The 27,850-nt window shown below is 49.2% G+C and overlaps 2 non-coding genes across 2 annotated transcripts; both read right to left on the bottom strand.

Moving 5' to 3' along the window:
• Positions 1-6,837: 6,837 nt before the first annotated feature.
• Positions 6,838-6,910, bottom strand: trnat-ugu (transfer RNA threonine (anticodon UGU)). Its single transcript has one exon. It is a non-coding gene; the product is annotated as a tRNA-Thr (tRNA).
• Positions 6,911-23,040: 16,130 nt separating this feature from the next.
• trnat-ugu (transfer RNA threonine (anticodon UGU)) lies at positions 23,041-23,113 on the bottom strand. Its single transcript has one exon. It is a non-coding gene; the product is annotated as a tRNA-Thr (tRNA).
• Positions 23,114-27,850: the final 4,737 nt, after the last annotated feature.

Here is a 27,850-nt window from a genome sequence, read left to right as displayed (position 1 = left end):
TGAGGGAACCTATACTGCAACAACTTCATACAGGCCACAGTGGGATGGTTCAGATAAAGGAAATGGCAAGAAGCTACTTCTGGTGGCCAGGTCTCGATGGGAATATTGAGGAGAAAGCCAAAACATGTTCCCCATGTCAAAGGGTCCGGAATGTTCCACAGCTGGCAACCCTACACCCCTGGGATTGGCCTGCAGAAGTGTGGCAGCGAGTACATGTGGACTTCGCCGATCCTTTCTGTTGTATATGTACCTTTAAGAGAATAACTCGTCTCAGACTGCAGTACCAGCAGTGACCACCCCTGTATAAAAGGCGCTAGAGAGCCTCTGTTGTTTAGTTTCGTTTATGCCTTTCACCAGTAAAGTTCTGTTTGTTTTCTCTCCTGCTAGTCCGTGTCTCAATCATTCACGGACTTAACACTGGCGACGAGTTAGAAACTAACTTACCTGCAAATCAGCAGCAGCTCCGACGACGTTGTTGAAGGTCGGAGCCAGAAGAAAAAAAAAAAAAAAATAGGCCAATGAAACTCGAGAAACGGGCGTCGACCGTCAATCATTGAGTTCAAAACTTGCAGGAGAGACTGTTCAGAGCCAGGCTGGGTTCCTCGGTCCGTGGTTTCCCAGCTAATCGGGCTGGTGGCAGGTAGTGCTCTGATCCTTCCTGGGCTGCGGCGGGCTGAAGCTCGATCGGGTGGCCTTTCAATGGGGCCGGGCAGCGAGTCGGGAAGCAAGGAGAGAGAGAGAGGGTGGAGCACACAGGGCGCGGCCGGTGTTTCAAAGCTGGGCAGCGTTCGGACCTCAGAAGAGGAAGGGAAGTGTCCCAGAGGGTCCGCTCCACGACGGGAAGATAATAAAAGAAAATGAATTAATATATAACGCGCAGGAAACCGTGGAAAGCAGCGCTAACAACAGCGGGGAAGAAGACAAAGCGCGGGAGGCGCCATTTTGTTAAATCGGGGAAGAAGGCAAAGCGCGGGAGACGCCATTTTAGATTTGCAAGATGCCGAAGACTGGCTGTATCACTGCTTTTGATAATACATTGGAGGACTGGACCACGTAGGTGGAAAGGGTCGAGGTATATTTCGAGGCAAATGAAATCGCGGGGGGGAAAAAGGCATCAATATTGCTAAACGTAATGGGCGCTAGAACGTACGGCCTATTGTGGGATCTGATTACTCCAGCCAAACCGAAGGCGAAGAGTTTTAATGAAATTGTTGCTGTTCTACGGAGCACTTAAACCCTGCACCGCTGTTGATAGCAGAAAAATTTAAATTCCACAGGAGAACTCAGCACAAAGATGAGAGCAATGCTGAGTATCTTACGGAACTACGCAAGCTATCAAAGCACTGCCAGTTCGGAGCAGGACTGGCAGATACCCTACGGGACAAATTTGTCTGTGGACTCCTGAGTGAAGGAACACAGAAGCAGTTACTCGCAGAAAAAGAGCTGACGCTAGATAAGGCTTTCAGCGTGGCAGTATCGTATGAAGCAGCGGCCAGGGAAGCTGCAGAAATTCAACAAAAACCACAGGAATACGGCACCCATGAAATGACACGGGGATTTGCAAAATGTTATCGCTGCGGCAGAACTAAACATGACCAGAAGGACTGCTGGTCCAAAGACAAAATATGCAGACAATGCGGGAAGATTGGGCACATTGCACGAGTTTGTAGGTCTGGGAAGAAGACCAGCGACAACTAAAAGGCTACTAAGGAACCGTACAAGAAAGTACAAAAGATGACGGACAGTAGTTCTGAAGACCAGATGAGCGATAGTGAATCCGAGAACAGGAGATTAAGCTGTCTCAAACTTCACAATGAAATTGCAAAAGAGGATCACCGAACCATTTGGGTCACCCTCACGATAGCAGGGTCCCAAGTTAAAATGGAATTGGATACAGGATCAGCGCTATCCGTCATGAATCGACGAGACTATGAGCGGCTATTTTCACACATACCCTTGAGAGAGACATCCATCGTCTTGACGACGTATACGGGGCAAAAAGTATACCCCAGAGGAAAAATAAGGGTGCCTGTCGAATACAATGGCAAGAAAATACGGAAATTGGATCTCTACATACTGCCAAATGGTGGACCACCGTTATTGGGACGGGAATGGATCAGGAAGATAAACTTAGATTGGCATTCCATTCATGCAACGACGGTGGACGGTAAAAAAGATGAAGACGTCACTCCTGGACGATTGTCAACAACCTTAGCTAACGCCAAAGAGGTATTTCAACAAGAACTGGGCACGCTTAAAGGCGTAACCGCCTCGTTAAAAATAGAGGAGAATGCAGTTCCCAAGTTTTTCAAAGCGAGACCGGTACCATATGCAATTCGTCCAGCTGTCGAGGCAGAGCTGGAGAATCTGGAGAAGGCGGGCATGTTGTCTAAGGTCGACTGGAGCGAGTGGGCGACACCCATCGTTCCTGTCATGAAGAAAACGTTAAGCAATAAGTCCGGAGAGCCAAGGAAGATTCGCATCTGTGGGGATTTCAAGGTGATGGTGAACCCTGTCCTTAACACAGTACAACATCCTCTTCCAAGGATAGAAGACATCTTCGCCTCACTGTCTGGAGGGAAGCGTTTTACAAAAATTGACCTAGCACAAGCATATTTGCAGATGGAGGTTGAAGAGTCCTCTAGGAAGTATCTCACGATAAACACTCACAAAGGTCTTTACCAGTATCATCGATTGGTATTCGGAGTAGCATCGGCTCCGGCGATATGGCAAAGAGCGATGGAACAAGTCCTGCAAGGGATTCCGGGGACTCGGTGTTACTTGGACGACATCCTTGTAACAGGTGAAGATGACAGTGAACACCTTAACCACCTAGAACAGGTGCTCACTAGACTACGAGAACATGGGCTGCGAGCCAACCACCCCAAGTGCGAATTTTTTAAGAAACAGATATCGTATTGTGGTCATGTGATTGATGAAGAGGGGTTACATAAGTCCCCTGACAAAATTGAAGCGGTTGTTAAGGCCCCAGCGCCTGAAAATGTGTCGCAACTGAGGTCATTCCTCGGGTTGGTGAATTACTATCATAAGTTTTTGCCGAATTTGTCGCCAATTCTGCATCCACTGAACGCCCTGCTACGAACGGGGGTAGCATGGAAATGGAGCGATGATTGTAAACGTGCTTTTCAGAAGAGTAAGGACTTAATCACTTCGAAGGAAGTATTGGCTCACTACAACCCAGCACTGCCAATCAGGCTGGCGTGTGATGCGTCTCCCTACGGCATTGGGGCGGTACTGTCACATAAATTCCTTGATGGCTTGGAGAGGCCGATAGCTTTTGCGTCACGCTCGTTAACTTCTGCCGAGCGTAACTACGCCCAGATTGACAGAGAGGCCCTCAGCCTAGTGTGGGGGGTGAAGAAGTTCAATCACTATCTGCACGGTCAAAAATTTACTCTACTAACCGATCATCAACTTCTTGTCTCCATTTTCAACCCTCAGAAGGGCATACCGATAATGACAGCACAACGGCTGCAGCGATGGTCCCTTTTCCTAGGGGCACACCAATATGACATCGAGTACAGGGGAACTAAACAGCATGGAAATGCTGATGGATTGTCACGTCTGCTGTTGCCGACGGTGGAAGAAGAAGACCTTGCAGTGGATCCAATGGAGTTATTCCACTCGACCATAGTCGAATGTCTCCCTGTGACGAATGCAAACATAGAAAAGGAAACACGGAATGACCCGACACTATCACGGGTCTATGATTTAACGGTGAAGGGATGGCCAGCACATGGCGAACCACTGCTGCCAGCATTTTCGTCAAGAAGATAACAGCTGTCAGTGTGCAGAGGAACCTTGATGTGTGGATCCAGAGTAGTAATTCCACCTAAGTTGACGGATAGAGTGCTCAATGAGCTTCATGAGGGTCATCTGGGTGGGGTAAAAATGAAGAGCTTAGCCAGAGCGTTTGTGTGGTGGCCGGGAATCGATAGAGAAATCGGAGAGATGACCAAGAGCTGTGCAGGATGCCAGAAGGTCCAAAACGCCCCACCACAAGCTCCTCTGCATCCATGGGAGTGCCCCTCATCTCCATGGCAAAGGGTGCACATTGATTTTGCTGGTCCCTTCATGGGCTCGATGTTTTTAATTGCAGTGGATGCACATTCAAAGTGGCCAGAGGTAATAAAAATGTCCTCAACAACCACGGAAAAAACTATCGCAGTTTTACGAACCATATTCGCCAGGAATGGGCTGCCTGAACAGATTTGCTCTGACAATGGACCACAGTTTGTGTCTGAAGCGTTCCGGAGGTTCTTAAAGAACAATGGTGTTAAGCATTACACATCTGCCCCATATCATCCAGCCACTAATGGATTGGCCGAGAGGTTTGTCCAAACATTCAAGAAGGCTATCAAGACAATGTGTAATGAAGATATACCCCTACAACACAAGGTGGACAAATTCTTGTTTGCCTACCAGAATGCGACACATGCGGTTACCAACCAAACTCCAGCCATGATGTTCTTCAGTCGAAGACTACGATGCCGCTTGGATTTGGTTAAGCCAAACGTCCGAAGAGATGTGGAGAACAGGCAGTTTCAGAATATGAATGAAAGGCCGACCAGGAGTTTTAAGATAGGTCAACCAGTTTTGGCCCGGGACTACTGCACTAAGAAATGGCAGCCAGGAACGATTTGTACACGACAAGGACCTCTCATGTATACCGTGGACGTTGGGGAGAGCATTGTAAGACGCCATGCTGACCAGATTCCAGAGTCACTGGAAAATGTCAACTCCACACCACGATCTGATACACCTGGTAATGAAATCGGCGTTCCAATTGCAGCTACCGCAGAACCGGTGATATTGGAAGCAGATGAACCAAACAACGACATTGATTCTGACTCAACTTTGCCAGAAGAACCTGATACTCCAAAGAGGCGTTATCCAGACAGAATTAGGAAGCCTCCTCAAAGACTGAACTTATAATTGCTTAAACTTAACCAATGTATCTAGCAACAGTAATTGTGATTGTAATTCGTTATCATTAGCTGTTAAATGAATGTTATGTACTGTTTACCTAAAAGGGGAGGAATTGTTGTGTATGTACCTTTAAGAGAATAACTGGTCTCAGACTGCAGTACCGGCAGTGACTACCCCTGTATAAAAGGCGCTAGAGAGCCTCTGTTGTTTAGTTTCGTTTATGCCTTTCACCAGTAAAGTTCTGTTTGTTTTCTCTCCTGCTAGTCCGTGTCTCAATCATTCACGGACTTAACACTTTCGAAGAGAAGATGTTTATGGTGGTTGTGGACGCTCGTAGCAAGTGGCCGGAGGTCGCTGTGATGAGGTCTACCACGGCAGAGAAAACAATTGAGAAACTTGGTGAGATGTTCAGCCGTTATGGCTCACCAGAACAACTCGTAAGTGACAACGGTCCACAATTTGTATCACAGGAGTTTGCAACCATCCTGCATGTGAATGGTGTCCAACACATCAGGTCTGCGTCCTATCTTCCCTCTACTAACGGCCAGGCAGAAAGGTTCGTGCAAACTTTGAAGCACGCCTTGAAGGCATCGCAAGGTCAGGGCTCAATCCACCAACGTCTGAACAGCTTCCTGTTGTCCTACAGGAACAAGCCGCATGCCACAACCAAAACTTCCCCCACTTCGCTCATGATGAAGAGGCAGTTGCGGACAAGTTTTGACTTGCTTAAACCTCCAAGGGCAGAGCAGGTTGTCCATCATCAACAACAAGCTGAAGTTGAAAAGAGAGAGAAGGTTTCATCCGGGAGAGCACGTCCTAGCTCGAAACTACAACACTGGACCGAAATGGGTTCCTGCTATGGTGATCGCGCAGACAGGCCCTGTGTCTTACATGGTTGAGACTGCTGAGGATGTCATCTGGAAAAGACACACAGATCAACTGTTGCTAGGAGCAGAGACAGCCACAGAGGCTCCAACGGCTGGTTGGCCTGAACTGTTTCCGGATGATACCGCAAACCAGCATCCTTTGCCACAGTGCTCTTCTCCAACACAGGAAGTCAAAGAGACTGTTCCAGCTGTGCAAACTCCTGACTTTCGACTGACGCAGGCACCTTCTCTATCTAGGCCTGTGTCAATGCCTACTGCTGTGGAAGCCAGCGATGACCGCCGGTATCCTGACAGAGAGCGGCGGCCTCCAAGATGCTTGGATCTGTAGGCTTGGCGACTTACCCACAAGACTGGGGCAGAATAAACCCCAGGGTAAAGTCAGGGGCTGAGGCAGTCTACCCTAGGTTAGTTGAGTGCATTGAAAGTAACTTACCTGTTGAGGAATAATGTGGACCTTCCATTTAAGAGGGGAGGAATATGTTATGTATTGTGTGTTCTCCTCCCACCTGTGGTGGCGCTGTCACAGCAGATAAATGGTTGGGTGTTCTCTTGGTTAAGTTTAGCTCTCTTTGTTCGGAGCTCTCCAGAACTTCCCTTTCCCTTCCAATAAAGCACTTCGTGTTTGAACTTCTGAGTTCTAATTGTGTCTAGGTAAAAAGGTTCCGACACAACAACACTGAACACAATGCCCGCACTGAACAAAGGGCCCACACTGAAGTGCCCCCACTGAACACGGTGCCCCCACTGAACACAGGGCCCGCACTGAAAGTGTAGAGAGAGGAGGTGAATGGGAATTGGGGAAGGTGAGAGAAGATAATGAGGGGGATGTGTAGAGAGAGGGTGAAGGGTAAGGAAGAGAGAGACAGGCAAAGAGGGGGAAGTACAGGGGAATTGAACGGAAGGAGAGGGATTGGGAAGGGCGAGAGAGCCTGTTCTCGTGTTGGTCTCGGAGCAGTTTCATACTTTAAAGTAAACATGCTGTGAATTAACAAATTTGCACAGGCCCCAGTGAGATTTGAACTCACGACCCCTGGTTTACAAGACCAGTGCTCTAACCCCTGAGCTATGGAGCCACCTGTACTAGATTGCTTCTCATTCCGGTTAGTGCTGTGCATTTGAAGAATGAGGCAGGGCGCAGTTCACCACTCAGATTGTATCTCATCCCCCGATACCTGCCTCAGGCTCTTCAATAGTCACCTCTCAACAACAATAGAGCAACTTGCACGTACTAAAACATTTAAGGCAACTCAGTTACACTCTATCTCTCTCTCAGTCTCTCTGCCTCCTTCATTCTATATTTCTCCCTCTTTGTGTCTCTACCACTCTCTCTCTATCTTTCTGTCACTCCCTTTCTACCTCTTTCTCTTTTTCTCTGTGTCTCTCTCACTTTCTCTCTCTCTCTCTGTTACTGTTACTCTCTCTCTCTCCCCTTCGCCCTTCCTCAGTCTCATTGCTCTTCCTCCATCCCCCCTTCTCTCATCTATTCTCTCGCTCTCTCCCCTTCTCAGTCTGTCTCTTCCCCCCTTCCACCTCTCTCCTTCCCCTTTCTCTACTTCCTTCCCTCTTTCCCCTTCCCTTCATTCTTCTCTTCCCTCCCCCTCTCCCCTTCTAACTCTGTCACTCCCTTTTCCCTCTATCTCCTTCCCTCCCCTTCTCTCTTCTCTCCCTTCCCACTTTGTCTCTCCTGTTTCCCCTCTCTCATTTCCCCTCCTCCATCTACCTCTCTCTCCCCTTCCCCTCGCTCTATCTCGCCTTCCCGCTCTCGGCACTCCTCCTCTCCAACTCCCCCTTCCTCCATCCGCCTCTCTCTCCCCTTCCCCTCGTTCTCCCTCCCTCTTCTTCCTCTTCTCGTCCTCTCTCCTTTTTTCACGCTGTCTCTCCGCTTCCCACCTCTCTCCTTCCAGCTCTCCACTTCCCCTCTCTCTATCTCCTTCCCTTTTCTCTCTCCCCTACACACTCTCTCCCCATCCTCCTCTCCCTTTCCTCCTTCTACTCTCCACAAGAGGAAAGGACAGAGTGAGAGGGGGAAAGAGAGAAGAAAGCGGAGAGAGTAGGAGGAAGGGAAGTGGTGAGAGAGAGGGGAAAGTGTCGATAGCGGAGGTGAAGGGGAGGTGGGGAAGGTGAGAGAGAGGCGGAGGGAGAGAGAGGGTTCTTTGCAGCTGAGAGCGAGAGTCCCGAAGGCTGTGTTGCCTACCCGGTGCCAGGGTTAAGGACATCTCCTCTGGGCTAGAGAGAAACTTGGAGTGGGAGGGGGAGGATCCAGTTGTCGTGGTCCATGTTGGTACCAATGACATAGATAGGACAAGGAAAGAGGTTCTGCTGAGGGAGTATGAGCAGCTAGGGGCCAAATTAAAAAACAGAACCACAAGGGTAATAATCTCTGGATTACTACCTGAGCCACGAGCAAATTTGGCTAGGGTAAATAAAATCAGAGAGTTAAATGCGTGGCTCAAAGACTGGTGTGGGAGAAATGGGTTTTGCTTCTTGGGACACTGGCACCAGTACTGGGACGGGAGAGAGCTGTTCCGTTGGGACAGACTTCACTTGGCCAGTGCTGGGACTAGAATTCTGGCGAATTGAATAACTAGGGCTGTAGAGAGGGCTTTAAACTAATTAGTGGGGGGGAGGTTTCAAGAGAGCGAAAAATAAAAATGTCAGCGGAGACGGCAATAGAGCAAGGTAGCAGTGGGGGAATTAATAACCAGAGCGTGTCAGGAAGGGACAGAATGTATAAAGCTAAAGGTAAAGTAGTAAAGGGGGTAACAGCAGGAATAAATTGACACAAAACATATTTAAAAGTTCTTTATCTGAATGCATGCAGCATTCGTAACAAAATAGACGAGTTGATGGTAGAAATAACTACACATGGGTATGATCTGGTGGCCATTACAGAAACATGGCTGCAAGGTGACCATGACTCGGAACGAAACATCCAGGGGTATTTGACAATTAGGAAGGACAGACAGGAATGAAAGGGAGGTGGGGTGGCTATGTTAATAAAGGATGGAATCACTGCAATAGTGAGAAATGATATTGGGTCAAAGGATCAGGATAGTGAAACAGTTTGGGTGGAGATAAGGAATAATAAGGGGAAAAAGTCACCAGTGGGCGTAGTCTATCGGCCTCCTAACAGTTGCAACTCTATTGGTCGGAGTATTAATCAGGAAATAGTTGGGGCTTGTAATAAGGGAACAGCTATAATCATGGGGGATTTTAACTTTCATATTGACTGGACAAATCAAATTGGGCAGGGCAGCCTTGAGAAAGAGTTTATAGAGTGCATTAGGGATGGGTTCCTTGAGCAGTATGTTACTGAACCAACCAGGGGGCAGGCAATCTTAGATCTGGTGCTGTGTAATGAGACAGGATTAATAAAAAATGTCCCAGGAAAGGATCCCCTTGGAGTGAGTGATCATAACATGGTTGAATTCCAAATTCAGTTGGAGGGTGAGAGAGTTGGATCTCAAACCAGCATATTAAGCTTAAATAAAGGAGACTATGAAGGTATGAGGGCAGAGTTGACTAAAGTGGACTGGGAAAATAGATTAAGGTGTAAGACGGTACATGAGCAGTGGTGTACATTCAAGGAGATATTTCACAACTTTCAAGAAAAATATATTCCACTGAGGAAAAAGGGGCGTAAAAGAAAAGACAGCCATCCGTGGCTAAGTGAAGTAATAAAGGATAGTATCCGACTGATAACAAGGACATATAAAGTAGCCAAATCTAGTGGGAGGATAGAAGATTGGGAAGCATTTAAAAGCCAGCAAAGAATAACTAAAAGATTAATTAAGAAAGGGAAGATAGATTATGAAAGTAAACTAGCAATAAACATAAAAACAGATAGCAAGAGTTTCTACAGCTATATAAAAAGAAAAAGGGTGGCTAAAGTGAATGTTGGTCCCTTAGAGGACGAGACCGGGAAATTAGTGGTGGGGAACATGGAGATGACAAAAACGCTGAACAAATATTTTGTATCAGTCTTTACAGTAAAGGACACTAAAAATATCCCAACACTGGACAAACAGGGGGCTATAGGGGGGGGGAGCTAAACATGATTAAAATCACTAAGGAGATGGTACTCAGTAAGATAATGGGACTAAAGGCGGATAAATCCCCTGGACCTGATGGCTTACATCCTAGGGTCTTGAGAGAAGTAGCGGTAGGGATTGCAGATGCATTGGTGGTAATTTTCCAAAACTCCCTGGATTCAGGAAAGGTCCCAACAGATTGGAAAACTGCTAATGTAATGCCCTTATTTAAAATGGGAGGTAGACAAAAGGCTGGAAACTATAGACCAGTTAGCCTAACATCTGTGCTTGGTAAAATGTTGGAGTCCATTATTAAGGAAGCAGTAACAGGACATTTGGATAAGCATAATTTAATCGGACAGAGTCAGCATGGTTTTATGAAGGGGAAGTCATGTTTGACAAATTTGCTCGAATTCTTTGAGGACGTAACAAATAGGGTGGATAAAGGGGAACCAGTGGAAGTAGTGTATTTGGACTTCCAAAAGGTATTTGACAAGGTGCCACACAAAAGATTATTGCACAAGATTAAAAAAATCACGGGATTGGGGTAATATACTGGCATGGGTGGAAGATTGGCTATCTAACAGAAAGCAGAGAGTTGGGATAAATGGTTCATTCTCGGGTTGGCAATCAGTAACTAGTGGTGTTCCGCAGGGGTCAGTGCTGGGACCCCAACTCTTTACAATCTATATTGACGATTTGGAGGAGGGGACCAAGTGCAACATATCCAAGTTTGCAGATGATACAAAGATGGGAGGGAAAGCAGTGAGTGAGGAGGACATAAAAACCTGCAAAAGGACATAGACAGGCTAAGTCAGTGGGCAGAAATTTGGCAGATGGAATCTAATGTTGGAAAGTGTGAGGTTATGCATTTTGGAAGAAAAAATCAAAGAGCAAGTTCTTATCTAAATGGAGAGAAACTGCAAAATGCTACAGTACAAAGGGATCTGGGGGTCCTGGTGCATGAAACACAGAAGATTAGTGTGCAGGTACAGCAGGTGATCAGGAAGGCCAATGGAATCTTGGCTTTTATTGCACGGGGAATGGAGTATAAAAGCAGGGAAGTCTTGCTTCAGTTATAAAGGGTACCGGTGAGGCCACACCTGGAATACTGCATACAGTTTTGGTTTCCATATTTAAGAAAAGATATACTTGCTCTCGAGGCAGTTCCGAGAAGCTTCACTTGGTTGATTCCAGAGATGAGGGGCTTGACTTATGAGGAAAGGTTGAGTAGGTTGGGCCTCTACACATTAGAATTCAGAAGAATGAGAGACGATCTTATCGAAACATATAAGATTGTGAGGGGGCTTGATCGGGTGGATGCGGTGAGGATGTTTCCACTGATGGGTGAGACTAGAACTAGGGGGCATCATCTTAGAATAAGGGGCTTCCCTTTTAACACTGAGATGAGGAGAAACTTCTTCACTCAGAGGGTAGTAAATCTATGGAATTTGCTACCTCAGAGAGCTGTGGAAGCTGCGACATTAAATAAATTTAAAATGGAGATAGACGTGTTCCCTAGCTGATAAGGGAATTAGGGGTTACGGGGAGCGGGCAGGGAAGTGGACGTGAGTCTAGGTTCAGATCAGCCATGATCCTATTGAACGGCGGAGAAGGCCCAAGGGGCCGTATGGCCTACTCCTGCTTCTTATGCTCTTATTGGGGTTAAATAGCAAGGGGGATGTGGAAGGAAGAGAGAGACAGGCAAAGAGGGGGAGGACAGGGGAATTGAACAGAAGGAAAGGGAGAGGTGGAGATTGTGTCTGTTCTCGTGTTGGTCTCAGAGCTCCTTCATACTTAAAAGTAAACATATTGTGAATTAACAAATTTGCACAGGCACCTGTGAGATTTGCACTCACGACCCCTACGGTTATACAAGACCAGTGCTCTAACCCCTAAGCTATGGAGCCATGAGTACTGCATTGCTTTGCATTCCAGTTAGTGCTGTGTGTTTGAAGAATGAGGCAGGACGCAGTTCACCACTCAGATTGTGTTTCATCCCCCGATACCTGCCTCAGGCTCTTCAATAGTCACCTCTCAACAACAATAGAGCAACTTTCACGTACTAAAACGACCCAAGGCAACTCAGTGACACTCTCTCTCTCTCAGTCTCTCTGCCTCCTTCTTTCTATATTTCTCACTCTTTGTGTGTCTACCACTCTCTCTCTATCTTTCTGTCACTCTCTCTCACTCCCTCTTCCCTCGATCTCCTTCCCTCCCCTTCTCTCTTCTCTCCCTTCCCACTTTGTCTCCCCTGTTTCCCCTCTCTCATTTCCCCCTCCTCCATCTGCCTCTCTCTCCCCTTCCCGCTCTCGGCATCCCCCCTCTCCAACTCCCCCTTCCTCCATCTGCCTCTCTCTCCCCTTCCCCTCGCTCTATCTCGCCTTCCCACTCTCAGCATCCCCCCTTCCTCCAACCGCCTCTCTCTCCCTTTCCCCTCGCTCTCCCTCCCTCTTCTTTCTCTTCTCTCCCTCTCTCCTCTTTTCACGCTGTCTCTCCGCTTCCCACCTCTCTCCTTCCAGCTCTCCACTTCCCCTCTCTCTATTTCCTTCCCTTTTCTCTCTCCCCTACACACTCTCTCTCCCTTTCGCCTCTTCTCTCCCCATCCTCCTCTCCCTTTCCTCCTTCTACTCTCCCCAAGAGGAAAGGACAGAGTGAGAGAGGGAAAGAGAGATGAAAGGGGAGATGGTAGGAGGAAGGGAAGTGGTGAGAGAGAGGGGAAAATGGAGAGAGAGGAGGTGAATGGGAGGTGGGGAAAGTGAGAGAGAGGCTGAGGGAGAGAGAGGGAAGATAGGTAGAGAGAGGGGTAAGGAAGAGAGAGACAGGCAAAGAGGGGGAGGACAGGGGAATTGAATGGAAGGAGAGGGAGAGATGGAGATTGGGAAGGGCGAGAGAGCCTGTTCTCGTGTTGGTCTCGGAGCTGTTTCGTACTTAAAAGAAAACATGCTGTTGTAGGAATGGTCAAATTCCTATCCAGAGATTGAGTCCGACGCAGGCAATCAATCAAAAAGGTTTTTAATTTCAAACTAACGAGTTTAGCAGATTGATGCAAGAGAACTATGAATACAGGTCTTAACAGGTCAGAAGCTCCACGAGGACTGCCTGGGCGGTCCTGTGGATGGCGTCATGACATCATCACGTTATTCCCGCGTTTGGGTGATCACGTGATTAGCGGCATGACATTTTGGCGTTTGCTTGCGCTCTTACAGGGACCGCGCCCTGTACATGCAAACAGTATATACAATGGTACAGATTCAGTTTGTAGTTAACACATCATTAAAGGGAATTATGTACAGTTGTTCAGAGTCCCTCAGTGGCTCTGCCACATGTGCCCCCCCAGAATTGTCTTTAACGCAAAAAGTCAAACGGTTAGGGGGTCTGACAAGCCTGTGAGAACGACTCCTGTATTCCCGAAACAGAAGCTGTTGGATTGCGGGCAGTCTGCCAAGTGGTTGTACTTGCTCTGGCGCGACGGCAGTGGGCGGCCGACCCCATCTCGGTGGCTGTGCGGTCTCGATGGGATGGTCAAGGTCCAGGTGTGCCGGCTTCAAACGGTCAACCGAAATGTGGTCCAGTTTACCACCGACATCCACCTTGAAGATTTTGTCTCCTGCCTCTAACAAACGGAAAGGACCAGTGTATGGGGCCTTGAGCGGATCCCGGTGAGCATCATGGCAGATGAACACGTAATCAGCTTGTTTCAGCTCCACTGGAACGTGAGAGCCCTGAACCCCGTGATGCGAGGTGGGAACCGGCGCGAAACATCTGGCTGCTTCCTGGTGGCTGATAAGCTGGCATGAGGCGGACCATGGCTCCGTTGGTGTTGACAGGAAATACCCTGGCACTCGCAGCGGCTGACCATAAACGAGCTCTGCCACGGAAGCGTGAAGATCTTCTTTGGGGGCTGTGCGAAGGCCCAACATGACCCATGGTAGCTTGTCTGCCCATCCAGCGTCTTGGAGGCTGGCCCTCAGTGCGGCCTTAAGCGATCTGTGAAAATGTTCGCACAGACCGTTCACTTGTGGGTGGTAGGCTGTGGTGCGGTGGAACTTGACACCGAGTCCTTGAGCCACCGCATTCCAGAGCTCAGAGGAAAACTGCGGGCCCCAGTCCGAAGAGATGTCAGCAGGCACTCCAAAACGGGTGACCCATGAAGGCCACATCCGCCGAAGTAGTAGGTGACAGGGGAACCGCCTCTGGCCATCTGGTGGTGCGATCTACTATGGTCAGGATGTGCGTCAAACCATGGGAAGGTGGAAGTGGTCCTACCAGGTCCACATTGATGTGGTCAAACCGTCACTCAGGAACTGCAAAGGTGGCCAATGAAGCCTTGATGTGGCGCTGAACCTTAGCCTTTTGGAATACCACGCAGGTGTTAGCCCAGTCGCGGACATCTTTATGCATGCCCCGCCAAACGAACTTAGAAGACATTAGCTACTGAGACGCCTTCATTCCCGGGTGTGACAACCCATGTACGGCGTCAAACACCTTGCGGCGCCAGGCGACCGGCACAATAGGGCGAGGGTCCCGAACAGAGACGTCACACAGCAACGTGGTACCAGCTGAATGGAACCTGACGTCGGCCAACTGGAGGCAAGTGGTGTTGGTGCGGTAAGCCTGCACTTCTGGGTCTGAGACTTGGTCTGCTGCCATGAGGACGTAGTCGATGCCCAGCTGGACCGCATGCACGGTCGCGCGGGAGAGGCAATCTGCCACCAGGTTGTCTTTACCGGCCACGTGCTCAATGTCTGTGGTAAATTCAGAGATGCATGTCAGCTGACGTTGTTGTCGAGATGACCACGGTTCGGCGGTCTTGGCCATGGCAAACGTCAGTGGCTTGTGGTCGACGAAGGCTGTGAAAGGACGTCCTTCCAACAAGAACCGGAAATGGCGGATGGCCAGAAAAAGGGCAAGTAGCTCCCTGTCGAAAGTACTGTACGCCCGCTCGTTACGCCACAGTTGACAGCTGAAGAATGCCAACGGCTGCCACGTCCCGTTCACCCACTGCTCCTGAATGGTGCCGATTGTGTAATCTGATGCGTCGGTGGTGAGGGCGATGGTGGCTCCTGGTAGCGGGTGTGCCAACATGGTCACGTTGGCTAAGGCATGCTTGGTGTTGATGAATGCCCGGTCCATGTCAACCGTCCAGCTTACCAGATCCTTGCCAGGCTTGCCCTTGAGGGCCTCATACAGGGGCTGCATGAATAGTGCTGCCTTAGGCACGAAACGGTGGTAAAAGTTTACCATGCCGAGGAATTCCTGTAGGGCCTTTGTGTTCTGCGGGCATGGAAAGGAGGTCACCACCTCTACCTTTGCTTGCAAAGGAACCGCTCCCTCTGAGGTAATGCGATGTCCCAGGAAATCGATTTGTTGCAGACCAAACTGACACTTGGCTGGGTTGATAATCAGGCCATGTTGGCTGAGGCGTCGAAAGAGGATGCGGAGGTGAGAGATGTGTTCCTCCTTACTTGGACTGGCAATGAGAATGTCGTCTAAGTAGACGAAGAGGAACTTGAGGTCCCGCAGCATGGAGTCCATGGGCGCTGGAATGCCTGGGCGGCGTTCTTCAACCCAAACGGCATCCTTAAAAATTCAAAGAGAGCGAAAGGAGTGATGACTGCGGACTTCTGGACGTCTTGCGGGTGCACCGGGACCTGGTGGTAGCCCCGGACAAGGTCAACCTTGGGAAAAACGGTGTTTCCTGCCAAATGGGCAGAGAAATCTTGGATGTGGGGGATCGGGTATCGATCAGGAGTGGTGGCATCGTTTAGGCACCAATAGTCGCTGCAGGGCTGCCATCCACCGCCATGTTTCAGTACGATGTGAAGAGGCAAAGACCAGGGACTATTCGACATGCGAATAATCCCTAAATGCTCCATCGTTGCGAACTCCGCCTTCGCGACCGCTAGCTTGCCAGGTTCGAGGCGTCGGGCCCGCGCGTGGACCGGGGTGCCGGTGGTGCTGATGTGGTGTTCCACACCATGTTTCATGGCCGTGGAGGAGACCGTGGGCCTGGTCAGGTCTGGAAATTCGCCCAGCAGGTGAGCGAACTCATCCGGAGTCGGGAAAGCACAGGAGACGGTGCGTGACATGGTGTTGCTACGGTGGCAAGGGATAGAGTGAAACGTGGCCGCGTTGATCAGCCGCCGGTTCCTCACATCGACCAGGAGGCCGTTGGCGCACAGGAAATCTGCACCGAGAATGGCTTGCGAAACCTTGGCCGGAGCGAATTCCCAGAAAAACCATTGGCTGCCGAAACACACCTGGACCCACTGTCTACCGAAGGTCTGAATAGCACCGCCATTAATCGCTTCGAGGGGGAGGCCGTGCTTCCCAGCCTGTACATCAAGAGCTGACGCGGGTAGAATGCTGCACTGTGCCTCGGTGTCGCACAGGAACCGACGACCGGAGATGGCATCTGTGAAGAAGAGCAGCTTGCCTGCATTGCCGATTGCCATCGCGGCCGCGGGGCGCCCGTTAGACCCGTTCTTCATTGGACGGAGTTGTTGTTTTTTTTTGAGAGAAGCTGCAGGGAGGGCGGCAACATCTCGTCTTCACAGCAAACCGCGCGTGGTAGAAGCACAGCCCCGCGGGCTGAGGAGCTGGGGCGGCGGCTGTGGGGATGGGCGCCTTGTGGCAGTGCAGTGCTGTTGCGTAACTGCGAATATTTTGTCTGCTTCAGCAGCGAGCATTGCGCAGTCTTCGACCTCGGATCTCACCAAGGCCGCTTGCACCTGCTCCAATAATTGGCTGAGGAATAACTCTCTGAAGAGAAAGCATTGCGGTTCGGAGCCGAGGAGTGTGAGCATCTGTCTCATCAGCTCGGAAGGTTTGGAGTCCCCGATCCCGGGCATAGCGAGCAGACGCCGGGCGTGCTCCGATTTCGTGAGCCCGAAAACCTGTAGCAACTGCGCCTTGAGGGTCTCATACTTGCGGTCAGTAGGTGGATTCTCGAGAAGACTGATGATCCACGAGGCAGCAGAGTCATCGAGAGTGGGGACCACGTATAAGTATCGGGTCTGATCGCAACGATGCCTCTCAGGGTGAACTGGGCTTCAACTTGGATGAACCACGAGGTCGCTTGTTGCTCCCAGAACTGCGGTGCTTCAACAAAATGGCGTTTGCCTCCATGCTGTGTTCCTTTCGTGAAATCCGTTCACAAAAGTCATGGTCACCAATGTAGGAATGGCCAAATTCCTATCTAGAGATTGAGTCCAATGCAGGCAATCAATCAAAAAGGTTTTTAATGTCAAACTAATGATTTTAAACAGGTTGATGCAAGAGAACTATGAATACAGGTCTGAAGCACCACGAGGACTACCAGGGCGGTCCTGTGGATGGCATCATGATGTCATCACATTTTTCCCACCTTTGGGTGATCACATGATTAGCAGTATGACATCATAATGTTTGCTTGCGCTCTCAAAAGGACCATGTTCTGTACATGCAAACAATATATACAATGGTACAGATTCAGTCTGTAGTTAACACGTCACTAAAGTGAATTATGTACAGTTGTTTGGAGTTTCGCAGTGGCTTTGCCACACTGTGAATTAACAAATTTGCATAGGCACCAGTGTGATGTGTATTCACGACCACTGATTTATAAGACCAGTGCTCTAACCCCTGAGCTATGGAGCCACATGCATGGGGTTGCTTTTCTTTCCAGTTAGTGCTGTGCGTTTGAAGAATGAGGCAGGGCACAGTTCACCACTCAGATTGTGTCTCATCCCACGATACCTGCCTCAGGCTCTTCAATAGTCACCTCTCAACAACAATAGAGCAACTTTCACGTACTAAAACATCCCAAGGCAACTCAGTTACACTCTATCCCTCTCTGCCTCCTTTCTTCTATATTTCTCCCTCTTTGTGTCTCTACCACTCTCTCTCTATCTTTCTGTCACTCCCTTTCTACCTCTTTCTCTTTTTCTCTGTCACTCTCTCACTTTCTCTCTATTTCACTCTCTCTCTCCCCTTCACCCTTCCTCAGTCTCATTGCTCTTCCTCCATCCACCGTTCTCTCATCTATTCTCTCGCACTTTCCCACTCTCTCCCTGTCTCTTGCTCCCTTCCACCTCTCTCCTTCCCTCCCCCCTTCTAACTCTGTCACTCCCTCTTCCCTCCCTTCGTCTCTCCTGTTTCCCCTCTCTCATTTTCCCCTCCTCCACCTGCCTCTCTCTCCCCTTCCCTTCCCCTCGCTCTAATCTCACCTTCCCGCTCTCAGCATCCCCCCTCTCCAACTCCCACTTCCTCCATCCGCCTCTCTCTCTCCCTTTCCCCTCGTTCTCTTCTCTCCCTCTCTCCTCTTTTCACGCTGTCTTACCGCTTCCCGCCTCCCATTTCCCCTCTTTATCTCCTTCCCTTTTCTCTCTCCCCGACACACTCTCTCCCTTTCGCCTCTTCTCTCCCCATCCTCCTTCTACTCTCCCCAAGAGGAAAAGACAGAGTGAGAGGGGGAAAGAGAGAGGAAAGGGAAGCGGTGAGAGAGAGGGGAAAGTGTAGAGAGAGGAGGTGAATGAGAGACGCAAAGAGGGGGAATTGAACGGAAGGAGAGGGAGAGGTGGAGATTGGGAAGGGCGAGAGAGCCTGTTCTTGTGTTAGCCTCAGAGCTTTTTCATACTTAAAAGTAAACATGCTGTGAATTAACAAATTTGCAGAAGCCCCAGTGAGATTTGAACTCACAACCCCTGGTTTAACAAGACCAGTGCTTTAGCCCCTGAACTATGGAGCCACCTGCACTGGAGCGTTTCTCATTCCAGTTAGTGCTGTGCGTTTGAAGAATGAGGCAGGGCGCAGTTCACCACTCAGATTGTGTCTCATCCCCCGATACCTGCCTCATGCTCTTCAATAATCACCTCTCAACAACAATAGAGCAAGTTTCACGTACTAAAACATCCCAAGGCAACTCAGTTACACTCTCTCTCTCTCTCAGTCTCTCTACCTCCTTCTTTCTATATTTCTCCCTCTTTGTGTCTCTACAACTCTCTCTCTATCTTTCTGTCGCTCTCTGTCCCTTTCTAGCTCTTTCTCTTTTTCTCTGTGGCGCTCTCACTTTCTCTCTCTTTCTCTCTCCCTCTCTGTTACTTTTACTCTCTCTCCCCTTCGCCCTTCCTCAGTCTCATTGCTCTTCCTCCATCCGCCCTTCTCTCATCTATTCTCTCACACTCTCCACTTTCCCGCTCTCTCCCCTTCTCAATCTGTCTCTTGCCCCCTTCCACCTCTCTCCTTCTGTAGGGGGGCATCTTTTAACTGGTTTACGGTAATTTGCCTGGTCAGGCAGCTTTGCCCGCACCCTGACCAATTCCAACCTTTTACCTGGTTTACGGTAATTTACCTGGTCAGCAGCCTTTGCCTGCTACCCTTAAACCAATTCAAACAGCGGTTTTGAATCGCTACCCCACCTTCCAGTTCTGACTGAAGGACTTATAATTAATGATATATTAAAAGCAGACAACTGGTCTGGGTGTGAGAAAGTCAAACTTTATTAAACTAAAGAAACTGTAATCAAATTTAAACTATACCACATGAACACAGTAATTACAGTAACATTGCTTAAATGGGGGAAGGCAGACAGCAAAAACGAGGGATTGATGGCTACAATGTTGATTAAACAATCTTAGCAATTTCCCCTAAATCACCCCCCCTAACTCCTGACTAGGTGGCCTTGCTGAGGAGTCAGAAACCCTGCTCACCTGTGGTCCAGCGAAGTAAGAGAGAGAGATAGCTTCTCAGGAGCTATCTTTTATATCCTGCCAACTCCTGTTTGGCGCTGAAAAGGTCTGTGTGCAAAATTCGCGCCCAAAAGTTCCAAAACACAAACGAAAGCCATGACTGGCTGATTCAAAGTGAGCGATTTAATGTGTCTGCACTCTGGGGCCAAAGTGTACCCGCCCACATCCGGAGTTCACCTGGGCTAAAACAAAAGGGAATCCAACTGCCTTATTGTTTAGAATTGGGTGATTCAAAAACCCATTCATTCCTAAACTGTTGCATAGCAAAAGTCCTTTTCCTGAGTTTAGATGTATCTATTGTGTGTAAGTGCTTTGAATGGGTTTGGATTTTCTGTGTAAATAGAAGCCAATTGTTCTGCGGTTTCGGTTCAAGTGGGCTAATCCCTTAAGTAAATAAACATCCTGCAGCTTCGTATAAACAAACCTTGCCTCTCCACAAAAGGGAAACTCCCTGGTTTGATTGACAGGTCTTTCACACAGACACATTACAAGCTGTCCAAGCTGCTTTTCCAAGCCGCACTGTTCTTGGCCAATGCTTTCTGACGGCCATTTTAAAACCTTTTTGTGATTGACCAGGCTCAAGGGCACAAATTCAAATCAAATGTACTGTCTTAATGTGTGCGAATATTTCCACAGAACTCCTCGATTCCGGTGTTGTCCACGTGCTGCCCATCTCAGAGCAGTCTTTCGTGGCTCTGAGTATGCTTCAAAAACATTGATCCAACCCAGAGGCAATTCAAAACACATAATTCTTCAACCACGATGTGGACCAATATTTCCCGATCTTCAAGGAAAATAGGGGAATTTTGCGCACCCCTACACTTCCCCTCTCTCTATCTCCTTCCCTCTCACCCCTTCCCTTCTAACTCTGTCACTCCCTCTTGCCTCTATCTCCTTCCCTCCCCTTCTCTCTCTTCCCACTTTGTCTCCCCTGTTTCCCCTCTCTCATTTCCCCCTCCTCCATCTGCCTCCTTCTCCCCGCTCTATCTCACCTTGCCGCTCTCGGCATCCACCCTCTCCAACTCCCACCTCTCTCTCCCTTTCCCCTCGTTCTCCTCCCTCTTCTTTTCTCTTCTCTCCTCACGCTGTCTTACCGCTTTCTGCCTCCATCCTTCCAGCTGTCCACTTCCCCTCTCTCTATCTCTTTCCCTTCACCTCTTCTCTCCCCATCCTCCTCCTTCTACTCTCCCCAAGAGGAAAGGACAGAGTGAGAGAGGAAAGGGGAGAGATGTGGTGAGAGCGAGGCAGGCAAAGAGGGGAGTACAGGGGAATTGAACGGAAGGAGGGAGAGAGATGGAGATTGGGAAGGGAGAGAGAGCCTGTTCTCGTGTTGGTCTCGGAGCTGTTTCACACTTAAAAGTAAACATGCTGTGAATTAACAAATTTGCAGAGGCACCAGTGAGATTTGAACTCACGACCCCTGGTTTAAATAAGACAACTGCTCGAACCCCTGAGCTATGGAGCCACCTGCACTGAATTGCTTCTCATTCCAGTTAGTGCTGTGTGTTTGAAGAATGAGGCAGGGCGCAGTTCACCACTCAGATTGTGTCTCACCCCCGATACCTGCCTCAGGCTCTTCAATAGTCACCTCTCAACAACAATAGAGCAACTTTAACGTACTAAAACGTCCCAAGGCATCTCAGTTACACTCTATCTCTCTCTCAGTCTCTCTGCCTCCTTCTTTCTATATTTCTCCCTCTTTGTGTCTCTACCACTCTCTCTCTATCTTTCTGTCACTCCCTTTCTATCTCTCTCTTTCTCTCTCACTCACTTTCCCTCTCTCTATTTCTCTTTCTCTCTCTCACTTTCGCTACCTCCTCTCTCTTTCTCTCTCCCTCTCTCCTCTTTGCTTCCCTCTTTCTCTCCCATTCCGCCTCTCTCCTTCCATCTCTCCATCTCCTTCCCTGTCTCCCCTTTCCCCACAGTCTCTCTCCTTCCCTTTCCCCACACTCTCTCTCCTTCCCCTCTCTCCTTCCCTTTCCCCACACTCTCTCACCTTCCCCTCTCTCTATCCCTTTCCCCACACTCTCTCCCCTTCCCCTCTCTCTATCCCTTTCCACACACTCTCTCTCCTTCCCCTCTCTCTATCCCTTTCCCCACACACTCTCTCCTTCCCCTCTCTCTATCCCTTTCCCCACACTCTCTCTCCTTCCCCTCTCTCTATCTCTTTTCCCACATTATCTCTCCTTCCCCTCTCTATCCCTTTCCACACACTCACTCTCCTTCCCCTCTCTCTATCCCTTTCCCCACACTCTCTCTCCTTCCCCTCTCTATCCCTTTCCCCACACTCACTCTCCTTCCCCTCTCTCTATCCCTTTCCCCACACTCTCTCTCCTTTCCCTCTCTCTATCTCTTTCCCCACACTCTCTCTCCTTCCCCTCTCTCTATCCCTTTCCCCACACTCTCTCTCTTTCCCCTCTCTCTATCCCTTTCCCCACACTCTCTCCCCTTCCTCTCTCTCTATCCCTTTCCCCACACTCTCTCTCCTTCCCCTCTCTCTATCTCTTTCCCCACACTCTCTCTCCTTCCTCTCTCTCTATCCCTTTCCCCACACTCTCTCTCCTTCCCCTCTCTCTATCCCTTTCCCCACACTCTCTCTCCTTCCCCTCTCTCTATCCCTTTCCCCACACTCTCTCCCCTTCCCCTCTCTCTATCCCTTTCCCCTCATTCTCTCCCCTTCCCCTCTCTCTATCCCTTTCCCCTCATTCTCTCCCCTTCCCCTCTCTCTATCCCTTTCCCCACAATCTCTCTCCTTCCCCTCTCTCTATCCCTTTCCCCACACTCTCTCTCCTTCCCCTCTCTCTATCTCTTTCCCCACACTCTCTCCCCTTCCCCTCTCTCTATCCCTTTCCCCACACTCTCTCTCCTTCCCCTCTCTCTATCCCTTTCCCCACACTCTCTCTCTATCCCTTTCCCCACACTCTCTCTCCTTCCCCTCTATCTATCTCTTTCCTCACACTCTCTCTCCTTCCCTTCTCTCTATCCCTTTCCCCACACTCTCTCTCCTTCCCCTCTCTCTATCCCTTTCCCCACACTCTCTCCCCTTCCCATCTCTCTATCCCTTTCCCCACACTCTCTCCCCTTCCCCTCTCTCTATCCCTTTCCCCACACTCTCTCTCCTTCCCCTCTCTCTATCTCTGGCCTTCTCTGCACTTCACCCACAGTCTCTCTCCTTCCCTTTACTCTCCCTCTCCCCATCCGCCTTCTTGTCTCCCCAAGAGGAAAGGACAGAGTGGGAGGGGGAATGGTAGAGAGAGGAGGTGAAGAAGGTGAGAGAAATGTGTAGTGAGAGAGTGAAGGGGAGAACAGGGGATTTGAATGGAAGGAGAGGGGGAGGGGAGTGAGAGCCTGTTCTTGGGATGGTCTCTGAAATGTTTCATACTTAAAAGAAAACATGTGGTGGATTAATGGCGAGTTCAGAAACAAAAACTATCTTTGCACAGGCCCCAGTGAGATTTGAACTCACGACCCCTGGTTTACAAGACCAGTGCTCTAACCCCTGAGCTATGGAGCCACTGATACAGGATTGCTCTCATTCCCGTTAGTGCAACACAACATGGCTGATTACCTGACCATGGTAAAGGATAGCAAACTGAGAAAAACCTTGACAATGTACAGACTTAGTGAACATAACCTGGCGATCGAAAAAGGTAGACACAGGCAGACCCGGCTACCAAGAGAGGACAGGATATGTTCTCATTGCAGTCAGGGTGTGGTGGAGACAGAGATGCACTTCCTCACAGCTTGTAGAAAATATCAGAGCATAAGGGAGAATTTCTACCCAAAATTCACAAAAATATGCCGGGAATTCAGAAATTTGAATGATGACCAAAAACTCCCATACCTATTAGGGGAAGAGAGAAATTGTGTAACCTTAGCGGCACACTATGTTACAGCTTGCCATAGACAGAGGGACAACCACTAAATATAAGAAAAGAGTATGTACAAATTATATATGAATGTATATTTATACACTCAGGGATATATCTGTTTCTACACTGTATGGATAGATCAGTGTTTATGTGTTCAACCATGAATGTTTTTCGATGCTTTGGCAACATAAGATGTACCTTGTCATCATGCCAATAAAGCGATTTGAATTGAATTGAATTGAACAGTGCTGTGCGTTTGAAGAATGAGGCAGGGCGCAGTTCACCACTCAGATTGTGTCTCATCCCCCGTTACCTGCCTCAGGCCCTTCAATAGTCACCTCACAACTACAATAGAGCAACTTTCCCATGCTAAAACGTCCCAAGGCAACTCAGTTACACATCTCTCTCTCAGTCTCTCTGCCTCCTTCTTTCTATATTTCTCCCTCTTTGTGTCTCTACCACTCTCTCTCTATCTTTCTCTCTTTCTTTCTGTCACTCAATTCAATTCAATTCAATTCAAATCGCTTTATTGGCATGACAAGTTACATCTTATGTTGCCAAAGCATCGAAAAACATTCATGTTTGCTCACAAAAATACCGATCTATCCATACAGTGTATAAACAGATATATCCCTGAGTGTATAAATAGACTTTCATATAATTTATATATACTCTCTTCTTATATTTAGTGGTTATCCCTCTGTTTATGGCAAGCTGTAACATAGTGTGCCGCTAGTGTTACACAATTTCTCTCTTCCCCTAGTAGGTATGGGAGTTTTTGGTCGTCTCTGTCACTCCCTTTCTACCTCTTTCTCTTTTTCTCTGTGTCTCTCTCACTTTCTCTCTGTTTCTCACTCTCATTTTACCTCTCTCTCTCTCACTTGTTCTCTCTCCCTCTCTCTCTCAGTTTCTCTCTCTCCTCTCTCTTTCTCTCTCTCAATTTCTCTGTCACTTTCTCTCTCTCTCTTTCTCTCAGTTTCTCTCTCTCCTCTCTCTTTCTCTCTCTCAGTTTTTCTCTGTCACTTTCTCTCTCTCTTTCTCTCAGTTTCTCTCAATTTTTCTCGACCTCACTTTTTTTCTCTCTCTCTCTCACTTTCTCTCTCTCGCGTTGACTATCTCAATTGCTCTCTCACTTGCTCTCCCTCTCTCACTTTCTCTCTTTTTCTCTCTCACACTCTCTTTCTCTCTATATCTCTGTTTCTCTCTCTCATTTTCTCTCTCTCTCACTTTCTCTCTATCTTTTTCTCTCTCACTTTCTCTCTGTCACTCTCACTTTCTCTCCCACTCAATTTCTCTCTCTCACTTTCGCTACCTCCTCTCTCTTTCTCTCTCTTTCACTCTCTCACTTTCTCTATCTCTCATTTTCTCTCTCTCCATCCCTTTCTCTATATCTCTCTTGTTCTCTTCTCACTTTCTCATTCTCTCTCTCGCACACTTTCTCTCTCACTCACATTCTATCTCTCTTGCTTTATTACTCTCACTTTCTCTATCACATTCTCTATCACATCCTCTCCCTTTCTCACTGTCTCTCTCTTTCTCTCTTGCTCTTTTTACTCTCTCTCACTTTCACTCTCACTTTCTCTCTCACATTCTCTCTCTCTCTCTCTTTCTCTCTCTTTCTCTCTCTTACTTTCTCTCTCCCTCTCTCTGACTTGCACTCGCTCTCTCGCTTTCTCTCTCTCTCCCCTTCTCACTCTGTCTCTCTGCTTCGCTCTCTCTCCCCTTCCACCTCTCTCCTTCCCTCTCTCTATCTCCTTCCCTCCTTTTCTCTCTCATCTCCCTTCCCAATCTGTCTCTCCCATTTCCCCTCTCTCATTTTCCCCTCCTCCATCCGCCTCTCTCTCCCCTTCCCCTCGCTCTCCCCTCCCTCCTCTCTTCTCCCTCTCTATTCTTTTCACTCTGTCTCTCCGCTTAACTCTCTCTCTCCCATTCCGCCTCTCTCCTTCCATCTCTCCACTTCCCCTCCCTCTATCTCCTTCCTCTCTTCCACTTCACCCACACTCTCGCCCCCTTCCCCTCCCTCTATCTCCTTCCCTCTCTCCACTTCACCCACACTCTCTCCCCTTCCCCTCTCTCTATCCGTTCCCCACACTCTCTCTCCTTCCCCTCTCTCTATCCCTTTCCCCACACTCTCTCTCCTTCCCCTCTCTCTATCCCTTTCCCCACACTCTCTCTCTTTCCCCTCTCTCTATCCCTTTCCCCACACTCTCTCCCCTTCCCCTCTCTCTATCCCTTTCCCCACACTCTCTCTCCTTCCCCTCTCTCTGTCTCTTTCCCCACACTCTCTCTCCTTCCCCCCTCTCTATCCCTTTCCCCACACTCTCTCTCCTTCCCCTCTCTGTATCCCTTTCCCCACACTCTCTCTCTTTCCCCTCTCTCTCTCCCTTTCCCCAAACTCTCTCCCCTTCCCCTCTCTCTATCACTTTCCCCACACTCTCTCTCCCTTCCCCTCTCTCTATCCCTTTCCCCACACTCTCTCTCCTTCCCCTCTCTCTATCCCTTTCCCCACACTCTCTCTCCTTCCCCTCTCTCTATCCCTTTACCCACACTCTCTCCTTCCCCTCTCTCTATACATTTCCCCACACTCTCTCCCCTTCCCCTCTCTCTATCCTTCCCCTCTCTATATCCCTTTCCCCACACTCTCTCTTCTTCCCCTCTCTCTATCCCTTTCCCCACACTCTCTCCCCTTCCCCTCTCTCTATCCCTTTCCCCACACTCTCTCTCCTTCCCCTCTCTCTATCCCTTTCCCCACACTCTCTCTCCTTTCCCTCTCTCTATTTCTTTCCCCACAATCTCTCTCCTTCCCCTCTCTCTATCCCCACACTCTCTCTCCTTCCCCTCTCTCGATCCCTTTTCCCCACACTCTCTCCCCTTCCCCTCTCTCTATCCCTTTCCCCACACTCTCTCTACCCTTTCCCCACACTCTCCTCCTTCCCCTCTCTCTATCCCTTTCCACACACTCTCTCTCCTTCCCCTCTCTCTATCCCTTTCCCCACACTCTCTCTCTTCCTTTCCCCACACTCTCTCTCTATCCCTTTCCCCACACTCTCTCTCCTTCCCCTCTCTCTATCTCTTTCCCCACATTCTCTCTCCTTCCCCTCTCTTTCCCTTTCCCCACACTCTCTCTCCTTCCCCTCTCTCTATCCCTTTCCCCACACTCTCTCTCTTTCCCCTCTCTCTATCCCTTTCCCCACACTCTCTCCCCTTCCCCCTCTCTCTATCCCTTTCCCCACACTCTCTCTCCTTCCCCTCTCTCTATCTCTTTCCCCACACTCTCTCTCCTTCCCCTCTCTCTGTCCCTTTCCCCCACTCTCTCTCCTTCCCCTCTCTCTATCCCTTTTCCCCACACTCTCTCTCCTTCCCCTCTCTCTATCCCTTTCCCCACACTCTCTCCCCTTCCCCTCTCTCTATCCCTTTCCCCACAGTCTCTCCCCTTCCCCTCTCTCTATCCATTTCCCCACACTCTCTCCCCTTCCCCTCTCTCTATCCTTTCCCCACACTCTCTCTCCTTCCCCTCTCTCTATCCCTTTCCCACACTCTCTCTCCTTCCCCTCTCTATCCCTTTCCCCACAGTCTCTCTCCTTCCCCTCTCTCTATCCCTTTCCCCACACTCTCTCTCCCCTTCCCCTCTCTCTATCCCTTTCCACACACTCTCTCTCCTTCCCCTCTCTCTATCCCTTTCCCCACACACTCTCTCCTTCCCCTCTCTCTATCCCTTTCCCCACACTCTCTCTCCTTCCCCTCTCTCTATCTCTTTTCCCACATTATCTCTCCTTCCCCTCTCTATCCCTTTCCACACACTCACTCTCCTTCCACTCTCTCTATCCCTTTCCCCACACTCTCTCTCCTTCCCCTCTCTATCCCTTTCCCCACACTGTCCTCTCCTTCCCCTCTCTCTATCCCTTTCCCCACACTCTCTCTCCTTTCCCTCTCTCTATCTCTTTCCCCACACTCTCTCTTCCTCCTCCCCTCTCTCTATCCCTTTCCCCACACTCTCTCTCTTTCCCCTCTCTCTATCCCTTTCCCCACACTCTCTCCCCTTCCTCTCTCTCTATCCCTTTCCCCCACACTCTCTCTCCTGCCCCTCTCTCTATCTCTTTCCCCACACTCTCTCCTCCTTCCTCTCTCTCTATCCCTTTCCCCACACTCTCTCTCCTTCCCCTCTCTCTATCCCTTTCCCACACTCTCTCTCCTTCCCCTCTCTCTATCCCTTTCCCCACACTCTCTCCCTTCCCCTCTCTCTATCCCTTTCCCCTCATTCTCTCCCCTTCCCCTCTCTCTATCCCTTTCCCCTCATTCTCTCCCCTTCCCCTCTCTCTATCCCTTTCCCCACAATCTCTCTCCTTCCCCTCTCTCTATCCCTTTCCCCACACTCTCTC

The sequence above is a fragment of the Somniosus microcephalus genome, unplaced genomic scaffold (genome assembly GCF_052327205.1).
Source record: "Somniosus microcephalus isolate GS21.2 unplaced genomic scaffold, FLI_Smic_1.0 unresolved_chr2, whole genome shotgun sequence".
Taxonomy (NCBI): Eukaryota; Metazoa; Chordata; class Chondrichthyes; order Squaliformes; family Somniosidae; genus Somniosus; species Somniosus microcephalus.
The sequence above is the reverse complement of the archived record's forward strand: the minus strand, read 5'-3'. Positions and strand labels throughout refer to the sequence as shown.